A 13,560-nucleotide genomic window follows, 5' to 3' on the forward strand; every position below is an offset into this window, starting at 1 on the left:
ATTAGATTGAGCTGTATTTTGGGTTATACACATATTTTATGTAAGGAAAAAAGGATAAGGAATTTTGAACTCAACTCAACTTTTAATTAAATTACAACTTAATTTCATTATCTTCTTTAGTTATATATTGCAGTTTAGTTTCATTATTAATTAGCTCCTTATATCTAAAATTTTATTTACATAGTTAATTATAGTTTACCAGTATTTGCGTTTTTTTATTTCGCACTTTAGTTAATTTTCCAGTTCACATTACAATTTTGTTTTTGACTCAATTAGTAATATTTTGTTTTTGACATTAATCCCTATGGACGATAAATCTATTTTGTTACTTCAACAATTTGGTGCACTTGTCAAAAAGTTATCAAGTTTCTAGCACCGTTGTGTAACACCTTAATTTAATTTTTTAAATAAATAAATTTCACAAAATTGAGAATAATAAAATTTCTCATTCAACAGTTCCCAATACACAGTTCGATAAAGTATTTTAAAATAAAGATGGATTACAATTTATATCAAGTCATTGCTACAAGACTAGTTCAATTACATCAGAGAGATAATAACTTTCTAAACCCTATAGCAGTTTTATCCATCCCTTCACTGAGTCTGGTGCTGATCGTTTTAGTCACCTGAAAAATAAATGTAAAAATGAGTATTCTACACTACCAAACACACACAAGCATAGAGACTCACCGTGCATACTTCCACACATTCTCAACATAATTTAAATCATTCATTAACAAACATAAAGTAATAATTTCAATATTCTATTCTCATTTATACACAGATGCGTTCACTGCATCATCAAACAAATCACACACACATGTGCTGACTGCACGTAGTCACGCTCACTGTGGCACTGTGATCACAGTTTTCCTAATGTCCTCAACCTTAGGGACTTACTCAGTTTCACAATATGGAGGGTGCATTTATGGGCGCAGTCTCGCTGTAGCGAGATTCTACAAAAAGCAGAGTGCAGTTTCTTCTGAGATTTTCACTGTAGCGAGAGAAGGTGTCGCTGCAACGAGGTATCTCGCTGTAGTGAGAGTGTCACGATCAGAGGAGTATTTGAAAGGTCTAGGGTTCAGGAAACACATTCCCACTCTTTTCTCTTCATTTCCCTTTTGATTCTTTGAACTCAAAACCCATTTTTATCGATTAAATTGCCTTCAAGGTTGTTTGAAAGTTAGATTGAAGGTTGGAATCACGTTTGGGGCATTTGGAGGTAAGTTTTAATGGTTAAGATTTTGGTTCTTGACCCCATTCTCTGTTTTCCCGGTTTTCCTTGGTTCTCATGGGATTCTTCCATGTATGTAGGACAAAATTCGTGTGGGGAGTACTTTCCTTGTTGATCTCATGTGTGGGTCTTCATTTCAAGGTAAGGGAGACTCTACCCTATCTCATTTTATGCTTGAACTCCATTAATTTGCTGTGTGATGTAATATGGATGATTGAAATGTAGGAAGATGTATGCTTTAATCAGATTTACTCGATTATGATGGATATTGAGTATAATGTGTGTGATATAGCAATTTGGTTGTGATGGGATTTGATATTAAGTGTAATTTAAATAAAAGTGGGCATACATGCCATGTGTGAATATGAATGTTATGATGTAATTAAGAATGTTGCTGAAAATGTGTGTGAATGGCATGCTAAATGCGGTTGTGAATATATTGGAAGCTATGAATGGTTCACCGATATACTGAGGGTGTAGAAGATGAGACAGTAGAAATACCTTGAGGAAGAGAGGGTGGTAGTGACACCAACAGCAAGCGTGAGTGCACCACAGACTATACACTCTCCTCCTGACTTGGCCTCTGACTAACATCTTTGTCGAGGGGCTCATGACTGCACACGAAGTATCCATGAGGCTGGAGCTAACCGACGACCACCCATGGTGTGAAACTATGATCACAATACCATAGTAAGCGTGACTTTGTACAGTGGGCACACGTGTGTGTAAAATATTACTGGTGCAGTGAGTGCATCGGTTGTGAATTGAAATTGAATGTGTGAAAAGTATTGTTTGTGGTTGATTACACTTAAGTAGAATATGTTAGAAAACTTGTAGAGCATGCAAGGCGAGTCTCTATGTTTGTGTGTGTTGGATAGTGTAAAGAACTCACCCTTACATTTATTTTTCAGGTGACCAAGACGATTAGCACTAGGCTCAGTGAAGGGATGGATGACACTGCTATAGGACTTAGAATATTTATTTTGTTTTGAAATTGAAATGTATTAATTAAGTCTTGTAGCGATTATTTGACTTAAATTGTAACTCATCCTTATTTTTGAAATACTTTGTTGAACTATGCTTTGGAAAATCATTTGAATGAAAATTTTTAATACTCTCATTTTGCGAAATTCATTTATTTTATAAATCAAATTTAAGGTGTTACAACTACACTCTGGTTTCTGCAAAATCTCGCTACAACGAGATTGCACTCAGAAATGCACCATCTTCTGTTACCTTCTCGCTATAGCGATGAGCCTCTTGCTACAGCGAGAACACAACGAATTCATGCCCTTCGCCAGTGCCTTCTCGCTACAGCAAGCATGCCTCTGCAGCACACACTTAACCTATTTATCAATCATTCTAACTCAACCACCAATCAAACATTTTCGATCAACTCAAGTGTAGTTATACACACGTATTCACATCACCATCCAACACATCTCATCATCATATAACTCAAACACACAAACACATGGCAATCCACATACATGTATATTAATAAATCAAAACATTATTGTTACAAATTCTAGGGCGTTACACATTGCCAAGGATTAATGGTTAATATCAACGTAATGAGAATATGTTAGCTTGAGTTAATAACTTCTGTTATGTTTCAGGTGTTTGATAAAGGACCTAAGTGCAACAGCTGAAACGGTTGATGCAAGGCAAGGAGAAGATCAAAAGGAGTGACTCATCTCCCAACCTTGATCAACCAATCATCAATTTGAAAAAAAGAACAAAAAGAAAAGGAAGAGTTTAGAAAAAGAAGAAACTCAAAAAGAAGAAAATTTTGTAGTAATGGCAGAAAATGTTAATGAAGTTAAGAGGACCTTGGATGATTATGCATGTCCAAGACCAAGAGGAAACTCCACATCTATTGTTCGACCTTCTATGCAAGAAAATAACTTTGAGATTAGACCTGACTTTATGAGTGTGCTCTAGCAAGAACAATTTGTTGGACATCCTTCTAAAGACCCCCACATGCACATTCAGAATTTCTTAACCATATGCGGAATGATTAGAATGAATGGGTATCCAATTGTCTCTTTTTCCAATTTCCTTAAGGGATAAGGCAAAAAGTTGGGTGTTATCCCAATCAAAAGGAAGCATAACTACTTAGGATGATTTAGAGAGCAAATTCCTAACAAAGTATTTTTCAGCCTCTAGAACAACCAAGTTGAGGCAAGAAATTTTGGCTTTTTCTCAAAGAGAAGATGAAACACTGTAAAAGGCATGAGACAGATTCAAAGAACTCTTGAGAAGTTGCCCTTATCATGAGTTACCCAAATGGCTCCAATTGAGAACCTTTGATGATAGGTTGAATGTAGCAACAAAGACAATGGTGGATACAACAGCTGGAGGTTCATTTGCTCAAAAGACTTTGAAAGAAGCATGCCAACTTATTAAAGTTATGGCATCTAATAATTACAATAATAGAGAAAGAGGTTCTTCAAAAAGAAGTGTGCTGAAACTGAACACCTTGGATGGATTACTAGCTCAAAATAAACTGATGTCACAACAGCTGAATTCCCTTAACACAAAGCTTGAAAACATGAAAATGGAAGTAAACAAACAAGTTTAGTTTATAGTTTCTTCAAGCCAAGAGGAATTTCATGAAAAATTTTATGAAGATAAAACTGAGTTTATGCAACAACAAGGGGCTGAACAAGTTAATTTCATGAAAAATATGCCACGACAACAGAACTTCAGTCAAAAACCATAGTGGCAGCAACAAAATTTTCAGTTGAGACCTGCATATCCACCTCAACAATAGCAGTTCAGACCAAATTCGAATTTCAATGTTAGATCACTAAATCCATCTTATTATCCTCCACCTACAAATAGACCAAATCAACAACAAGGACCATGGCAGCAACAAATTTCCAAAATCCAACACCAATGCAACAATCAAATCAACTAGCAAATGATCAAGTATCATCCCTTGAAAAAGCACTTGTGCAATTGAATCAAACTACGAATTTATTTATGTAGGACACAAGCACAGGAATGCCTAATCAATAGTTTTCCAGCATTTATGTTTTTTTTTTTTTGAAACTACAAATTTATTCATTATTAATTAGCTCCTTATATTTGAAATTTTGTTTCCATAGTTAACTACAGTGTTCCAACATTTACGTTTTTTTTTATTCTACACTTTATTTAATTTTTTTAGTTCACATTACAACTCTGTTTTTGACCCAACTAGTAATATTCTTGTCATTTGGTACTTGACATTAATTCCGGTGGTTGATAAATCTATTTTGTTACTTCAATGATTTGGTGCACTTGTCAAAAAGTTATCACTTGGGTAAGAGTTCCTCTATTTAGTCACAATTTGTGAAGTTAAATTTATTATTTGCACATGATAATGTTAGTGATGTCAATCAACCCTAATTGAGAACATGTATACTCATGGTTACATTCATTCAAATTTGTATATAATTTTATAAAAGATATGTTTACCTAACAATGATACATGGTAATGTAGAAAGTGGATACGAGGATCACAATAAGAAAATGAATTGAAAATTTTATTAGATAGTTCATTTGATAATACTGAGTTAGATTGGTGATTTTGATTTGATATTGAATATAACTAATAATTCACTAGAAATAGGTATTGGTAAAAATGTAATAAGTTAGTATTTATAAAATTGACAAATAATAGCAAAGAATAATTGTGTCATTATCATGTAAATGTGGTTGAAACTCCTTTTGGAATGCAAGTCCACACTATAGTTGTATTAATTGGGAACATTTATGAAGAAATGAAAAATTTAAATTTGTATACTTTTGAAACATGGAGAAAGGGAGACATTATATGTTAGGCAATTGTTTGAATATAAAGAGGATATTAAAACGGCTATAAAACACTATGTAATGAGTATAAATCAATGTTATTTTGTGGTGGAGTCAAAAGCAATGAAGATGGATGTTAAGTGTCCAAATTATACTAATATATGTCCTTGGAGAGTTAGAGCAACATTGTCCAAAAATTTTAACAATTGAAAAATTACAAAATGTGGAGGTATGCATATATGTGTTAATCCAATGATCTCTCAAGACCACCAAAAGCTAGATTTAATTTTCATTTTCTCATGCATTCTAGATAAGTTTTATTTAAATTTAACTAAGTTATTATTATAGAAATAATCTATTTTTAATGTACCAATGTTTGGAAAAATTTATATATTACATGTAGGTATAGTTGAAGAACAACCATCTATACTAATCTCATTAATTCAAGAAAAAATAAGTGGTCAATTTAGTTATAATACATGCAATTACATCCTACATTGTATAGAAGGTCAAACAAAAAGTTATTGTAAGCATATTCGGTGACTGGGATGAATTGCATGCTACATTGTCAAGATGGTTATAATACATGCAATTACATCCTCCTAAACTTGTTTATAAAATTGAAACCAATGAGTATGTGATTGAGCATTAAGTGGATAAGAAATTTAGAGTGTTTCATTGGTTATTTTGATCCTTTAGATAATATCATGAATCTTTCGATTTTTGCAAATCATTAATACAGGTAAATGGCACATTATTTTATGGTAAGTACCAACAAAAATTACTCATTGCTACAATTCAAGATGAAAATAATTGTGTGCTTCCAATAACATTTGTAATTATTGAAGGACAAAATTTATCAGCATGAGAATGATTTTTAGCTCTTATCTGTCTTTATATCATTGGAAAGACACAACTTTGTCTGATATCTAATAGACATCAAAGCATCATAGATGTAGTTTCTAATCCATATATTAGGTGACAACCTCCAAACAATTATCATGTTTATTACATTTGTCACATTGCAAACAATTTCAATTAATGTTTCAAAAATGTAAATTTGAAAAAAAAAAGATATAATAAGTTTAGGTATGATTTATGTTACAAATTTTATACTTTCATGTCTTAATTATTTATTGTTGTAGTTTCAATATTAATTTCAATACTATGTTAATAAGATATATAATATGCAAGCAAAGATTTGATGAGAAACTTCAAAGGTTTCGTAATGAATCAGAAGACATAAAGACCTAGATTGATTATAAGCAAAAATGGATGTTGACTTATGATGAGCAAAGACAATGTTATGGCCATATGATCACTAATTTATTTGAGGCTATGAACAAAATATTAAAAGGTTCAAGAAACTTGCTAATAACAACACTTGTGAAATGTACATATGGACGATTGCAAATATGAGGACTTATTCTTTTTTTCAAAAAGAAAGTAACAAAAAAAAAAAATACTTTTGTGCTTCTAAGTTTTTTTTCTTTTATATAACTGAAGAATTTCTAAAAAAAATAAAGAAGTAAAAAAAAAATTCAAGTTTGATATTCTATGAATAAATTTTCTACTTTATTTTGATAGTTTGTAAAATAGAAAAATTAGAATTTCTTAAAAAAAATAGAAAAAAAGAACTAAATATGAAAAAATTATATATCTATACAGTTGTTTATTTTGAAAATCGTGGTAAACAAGCATGTTTGAGCTTAATAATGGTAATAGGTATTGTTGTAAAATGGTGCAACAAGTGGAATGAAATGAATAAGAGCATCTTCACATCAAGTTTGATGATATGAAATACAATGAACATGGTTTAAAGTTGAAGAGTCATTTAAAATAGTGACATAATGGGGTAGTCATAAGTGAACTGTCATATTATTGTGATTTGATTTTGTGTGAATATGGTAAGTTTTAGACATATTGATTTACATACTCACATGCTATAAGCTACTTATGTCGTAGTCAATATAGTTTTTTTTGTAATAGGTTAATCCCATTTATTCGTTACAATATGCTATAAATGCTTACTCATTTGAGTGGTGGCCTCTTGAAAAAGACAAAACATTTTCACATTTAATAAATGAAAGTTGTTATCTTACGAGTATTGAGTACTGTTGATAAAGGTTTGTCCAAAGTCTATTCGTATTAAGAATGGATTAGATTTAGTAGACTCTCAACTATGACAGTGACATTGTTTATGCAAATATATTGGTCACAACTAACATTATTTTCCAAGACAAACCCAATGCAACCAAGATCATGAGTAGTTTGATGTAATTGTATTTTTGTGTTGGTTGTAAATTATTAATTTGAATATTTTAATGTGGTATATATTGGAATGTTAATCATGATGATAAGTTCAATTTGTCATATTTAATGTTGTTTAATTTATTATGAAATTTTGTTTTTAAATTATATTAAGCGTAAATCATAAATACGTTAAAAATAATAAGATATACTTATGAACTACATAATATAACATGAAAAATTACATATAGTATAGACTAAACTACAAATGGAAACAAATAATAAATACATAAAGCCAAAAAAGTCATGACATATATAATGGAAGTGAATATAAATGAAATAAGGAAAACAACAATAATATTGATTGATGTATCGGCGAGACCAAGACCCAATAATCCTACCACTTTTATATAACTTGACATATAATGTATACCTATTGCTATTAAGAGTCTTGGACTAAGGAGAATGGTTTTTTTTTTTTTTAACATGAGTGCATAGGATTATTCAACCTGGTTTATGAATACCACTATTATTCTTAAATATTGAGATACTTGCTTTTAATATATTTTAAAGTGACATGCAGTCAGGGCATAGATCTTGATTCTTCATGCACCTGATAGACAATAGTTTATAAAGATTTATGTCATACTCTTATTACTAATAATTATTAATGAGATTTTATTTTCTTCATTTACTCATAGTTAGAACTTTTAAGAAATCATAATATTAGTAAGTAGCACTTGAATAATATAGCCATACAATGTATTGATATAACTATACAAGTAGACTCCAATCTTTTTCACCTACTCATGAGCCAATTACTAATAATATGAGATACAACATGTGCTTTATCACTTCAACTATAACTCTCTTAAGGGAGGAACCCACAGAGTTCACATTCATTACATGCATGCATTGAAGAACCAATTTTTTGCCTATTTAATTTCATCCAAATAAAAATAAGAAGATAACTAATAACATAAACTTGGTCATATAAACAATCCCATAATTATCCAAGAATCTTAAAACACAATCCACGACTATCAAAGTACCAAAATAAAGTACATTACACCCACGCTACCAAAATAAAATATGAAGTATCGAATTCTCCACCATACAACAAATGGAGTCCTATAGCAGCGAAAAACAAAAGAAATAACTAAATAGCGGTCAGGACTCCTTGGAAGGGTCCCCCTCTATCTCCTTGGTATCTGAATGATCATCCTCAAATTGAGCTCAACATAGAAAATAGGATAGAAAAAGGCCATCCTCAAGATCTGTGAATACTAAAAGAAAATGTCCAACACCACAACATATTTCAACAAAGAAAAGAAGGAGTGAGATATATTTTCAAGTAAAGTAAATACGAGCATACGTCACATTAATGCCATTGTAACTTTTACAATCTAACAAAATGCAAGTATAATTACATGATGTATGATTAATGCAAATGATAACTCTTGATTTGGTAAAATCTCATTTTTATGCTTATGCGACTCTGGATCCATAACAATCCTATTGTTCAGAAGTTGTTGGGAGTTTTAATAGTCAACCTACATTTCGCATGTATGGTGGGAACTCGAATCTCCATCAATCGATCTAGCTCGACCAACAAGATAAGCCTCAGGAGAAAGTTAAGATAAAGGAGCATCGCGTGGAGACTTTTAGCCAGAGTTCTGGGGCCTAAGACACTCATAGGGCTATTGGTAAGTCACCCAACTCCGTTAAATCCCCTAGACGTCGAGATCCTCCCTATCTTTCACCAATAGCAGTAATAAAATAACCTCGTGACTTCCTTCATAGGGGAGTGGAATTTCACACATATTTGCGTTCTAAATAGTCATGCACACTTTTGGAGTTGCATTCCCTTAATCACACACACAGACGCTGGCCATATTTAAGATTTCGCATGATTTTATCAACTATTTAGAACCATATATATGTAGAGAATTAGCAAGTACTCATATTCGTGCCTCAATGCACTTTCTCTAAGTGTTCTAAGCTTACTAGCTTCATCTATTTCCTTGAGTTTCAACCATTACCCGACTAGAGTTACATTACTCATTTATTTTCAAAAAGAAAAAAACAAAGTTTTCACGAAGGTTTATTTTTAGTCATTAGATTCAATTATTGAACTCAAGGTTGAAACTGAAACCATGGCCAAATTTCTTAGAGCGCATATACTTTTATGCCAATTTATTGTCAACGTATCATCACGCATTTCCTACCCTCAAAGGGCTCAAATTCACAAATGGTGCCCACTCAGCCTGTATATGCCTATATGCATACTCATATTGGGCATTTCAATATAGTTTTTAGCTTTGCACCATTTTTGTAATTCATTTCGTAAGGTATTCAAACAAAGTCCAAAATTAACATAAAAATATGTGTTGGAAAGCTATTTTCATGTAGTTTATGAAAATCAATTTTTTGGGTTGAAACAACTCTGTACAGAGGGCGTAAAACTTATTTCTTTACACTGTTTCTGCAAAAAACATAAAAATGAAGGTTCTTACGTATTCGAGATGATTAAGGGGCAAATGATGTCGGATTTGAGCTCAGGATGCACTGTTGGAAAGATAATTCTGCACGGAATACATAGGGGTGTTGCATGTCAGGTTTGGAGATCACAGAAATAAGAAAAATAGGCTCCTTTGCTGTTAAAACACTGAAAACGTAGAACAAAGAGAGATCTCATTATTTTTACTATAACTTGTGATTTTGATGTTCGTTTTGAGTGAAACCACTTGTGTTTGAAAGCTAATTCTGTGAGGATCATAAAGGAATGATTGCATGCAAGGTTCAAAGGTTAGGAAAATGAAAATCAGTCTCCCATGTTGCTGTAACACAAAAAACACATAAAAAGGAGGAGTTTTATCGTTTTCCTTGTAACTCAATGATTCGATGTCTGTTTTTGGTGAAACAAGTTGAGTTAGAAAGATTTTTTGCTGCACAATCCAAATATGCAAAGGTTAGGCTAAACAAATTATGTTCAAATGGTCAATAAATGATCATATCAAAAAATACAAATACTTACATGATGTGTCTAAGTAGTAATTAAACCTTTAATAGATATGGGTATACATGTCGTAATCTTAATGTATCTTCACGATTTTAGACAATAAGTTTGAAGATTCCCTGATAAGAACAATAGCAATTAGTGATGGGCAAAGACTAGTATATTTTAATTGTTAAGTAAATAGAATTATAAGTTTAGTAGATAGAAATATCTTAGACTATTTATTGTTAAACACCCACTTTTGTGGTCTTGACATGAAAGAATGATTCATTCCAACAACTTAATCTATAGGAACCAATATAAGGTTATAAATACTTGTTCTTTTAGGGTCCTCCTTAAACCACAAAAAGGAGAAGCAACCTTGTTTATCACTAATATAAAAGACTAATGTTTCTCTACCAAAAACAATTAAATGTGATGAAGTAACTCTTCCTAAAAAATGGTTTATGGATAAGGCTATACGTTTTGTTCCTAGACCTACTCAATAACTATAAGAAATTAAACAAGATAACTAAAGTTAAAATAAATTTCAATAAAAGAAACTCATTTTTCTTCTAGAATAGAGGCCTCAAGACAATTTGAGTATGCGTATAGAAGAAGATTCTTCTCAATCCACTCGCAATCTTTACAACCTACGATATCCATATTAGTATCCCATATCCCATAACATATAAACCTCCATATACATCATCTAGCATTCCTAGAACAAGTTATCAAAATGATAACGAGGAAGACCAATAGTCTATCAAATCTCTAACTTATTTGTCTTTTAATGATTCTTATGAAATTGTCACATAAGTTCATTATAGATAAAGAATCCCTTTGAAAAAAATAATATTTTGCAGAATGGAAACCTTAAGGAGAATGATTTTTCAAAAATTCTAGGGGAAATAATAGAAAAGACTTTTAAGACAAATTTTATAAATTTGCAGAAAAGGTCAAAAAGAATATCTAATTTTATTATTAGTTTAATGCATACATAATTAGAAATAATATTGATTATCCATGAGAAGTTGACATTATTAGTGAATTATCTACTAATGTTATTACAACTTGATAAATTAAGGATGGTGAGATAATTCGGTATCAATTACCTCCCTTTACTCAATATTAATTTCTCAAAGCGAAAAATGATAGTAATAACCATGCTATGACTACACCTTTCAGAACAAAATAATTAGAAAAGGCAATATCCCCTAAAGATATTAAAGGCCTTATCGAATAGGTCAATTATACTAATAAATATCTTTAAGTTATAAGAAAAAAAAAATTAGTAAAGAAAAGATCTTTACAAAATTTAAAAAGAATGAGATATCTTTGTCTCAAACCCAACTAGAAAAATCTCTTTTCAAATCATTTAAAATAAGTCCCAAAGCAAAACAAAAAATTCTAGTAATTAAGATACCTAGTGAATTTTCAAGTAAAATTAGTAATTTACTTAAAACTGTTCTTGATACTCCTCAACTTTCAAAAGAATCTTCTATATATACCTAGAACTAGAAAAACTTCTAAAATAATAAATATTGTTAAGAAAGATATTACTCAAAGTTTGTATCAAGCATCCAAAAAACATCAACTTCTAACATTTAACGCTCTTACTTAATAAACTATTTTTGCATAGTTCATACAAGATATATAATTTTAATTAAATTATTAATTAACTTTTTCTAAAACATGATACGAGAAAATATCAGCACAAAGTTTTTTAAAATTTTAATTTTTCGCCATTTGATTCATAAAATGTTTAATAATGCTTGAAATGATAGAATTTCACATACAATTAAACATTTCCCGTTACAATAAAATCTGCTATATAAAATACAATTTGAATAATAGTAAATAATTATTATATTTAGTATCACTTCAATTCAGGAGTTTAGTATTTACAATCATAAACAAATATATTAGGACTTAATTTAAATAATTACATGATCAAAGTACATCAAGTCCTAATGAGCATATCTTTCCCACACCAAAATCTGGATAATATGATCTTAGGCTGGATCATTTCCATTGCTTGAAAATGTAAGTAAGGATGAGTCTTCTCCTCATCACTAAAACAAGATAATCAATTTAAAATTTTACAATAGCAAACAAAACACAATTACAATCATGTCTACAATGTCTTAACACATATACTAAAATGACACTATTCAATATGTATACACCATTTTCTGTACATTGTGATCACAATCTTTTAGTAGTTTGAACATTCTTCTATACTTTTATCATGACCAATCATTGCTGCTAGGATCTCTTGAGGTCTTCCACATGTATGGATGGTCAACGGTTAACCGTTGCATACAGATACAATGTGTGCAATACTCAGCTCCTTAGCAAAAGTATAGTCAGAGTCTAGTAGAGAAATAAATGTGTAGTCTGTGATGTTTTCGCTTTCATTACATTATGTGCAATGATGAATAACAATCACTATCTTATATTTCCCTTTAATTTCTGAAATCGTCTCCACCTTCCGTACTCCTAGTATATGGTTGTAACTATCCACACTATTCTTTTCATCATTTATTCCTCATCATTTGACTTTTCATAGTGAAATTTCTCCATTCTCATTATACATTAATCAAATCATGCCATAGGTTGGCCACCTCCGGACTCAATTCAAATAACATATTTTTAATAAATCACATTCCAATTATTCAAGAGACAATAAAACATTTATTATCTAGTTCATCAACTCAATCAAATAACCAAATCTTATTCTTCTCTTAACTTTCTCTAGAAAAATTTATATTCTCAAATGATCCTTGAGTCAAACCTTAGGTTTAGCATTCAAAGAATCCATTTGGAAACTTATACTAGTAGAATAAAAAGTGTATAACCATATACAGAAATAAAGAGTATATAGTCGATGGGATATAACTCTCCTTACCTAAAATAGACAATTTACTCAAAAGTTTTAGTGAAAGATGTTATCTGAAAGACTGAATTCTTTCTAAGTATCACAAAGTATAATAACTTTTGAAAAAAAATAAAATGATGAAATAGAAGTGAAATTGAAAGAAAAATCTGTAAGAAACTGAGAGTGTTTCAGTTTATGTTTTTGACAGTAAGAGTGTTTTCTAAGAAAAATATCTAAGAAATTGTTATACATTCAAGAGAGGTTTGAGAGTAAGACTATTTTCTAGTTGGGGAAAGAGAGTGACATAACTGAGAGTGAGATGAGAATGGTTACTTTCCTTGTGATCTATGTTTTTAAATGATAGGGTCACTTAAATGCTCATTTTCTCAAGAACTC

The 13,560-nt window shown here is 30.9% G+C and overlaps 1 non-coding gene across 1 annotated transcript; it reads right to left on the reverse strand.

The window, feature by feature from the left end:
• Window positions 1-3,410: 3,410 nt before the first annotated feature.
• Window positions 3,411-3,517, reverse strand: LOC113851704. Its single transcript, XR_003502274.1, has one exon. It is a non-coding gene; the product is annotated as a small nucleolar RNA R71 (small nucleolar RNA).
• Window positions 3,518-13,560: the final 10,043 nt, after the last annotated feature.

Source organism: Abrus precatorius, unplaced genomic scaffold (genome assembly GCF_003935025.1).
Source record: "Abrus precatorius isolate BTA unplaced genomic scaffold, Abrus_2018 Scaffold9, whole genome shotgun sequence".
NCBI lineage: Eukaryota > Viridiplantae > Streptophyta > Magnoliopsida > Fabales > Fabaceae > Abrus > Abrus precatorius.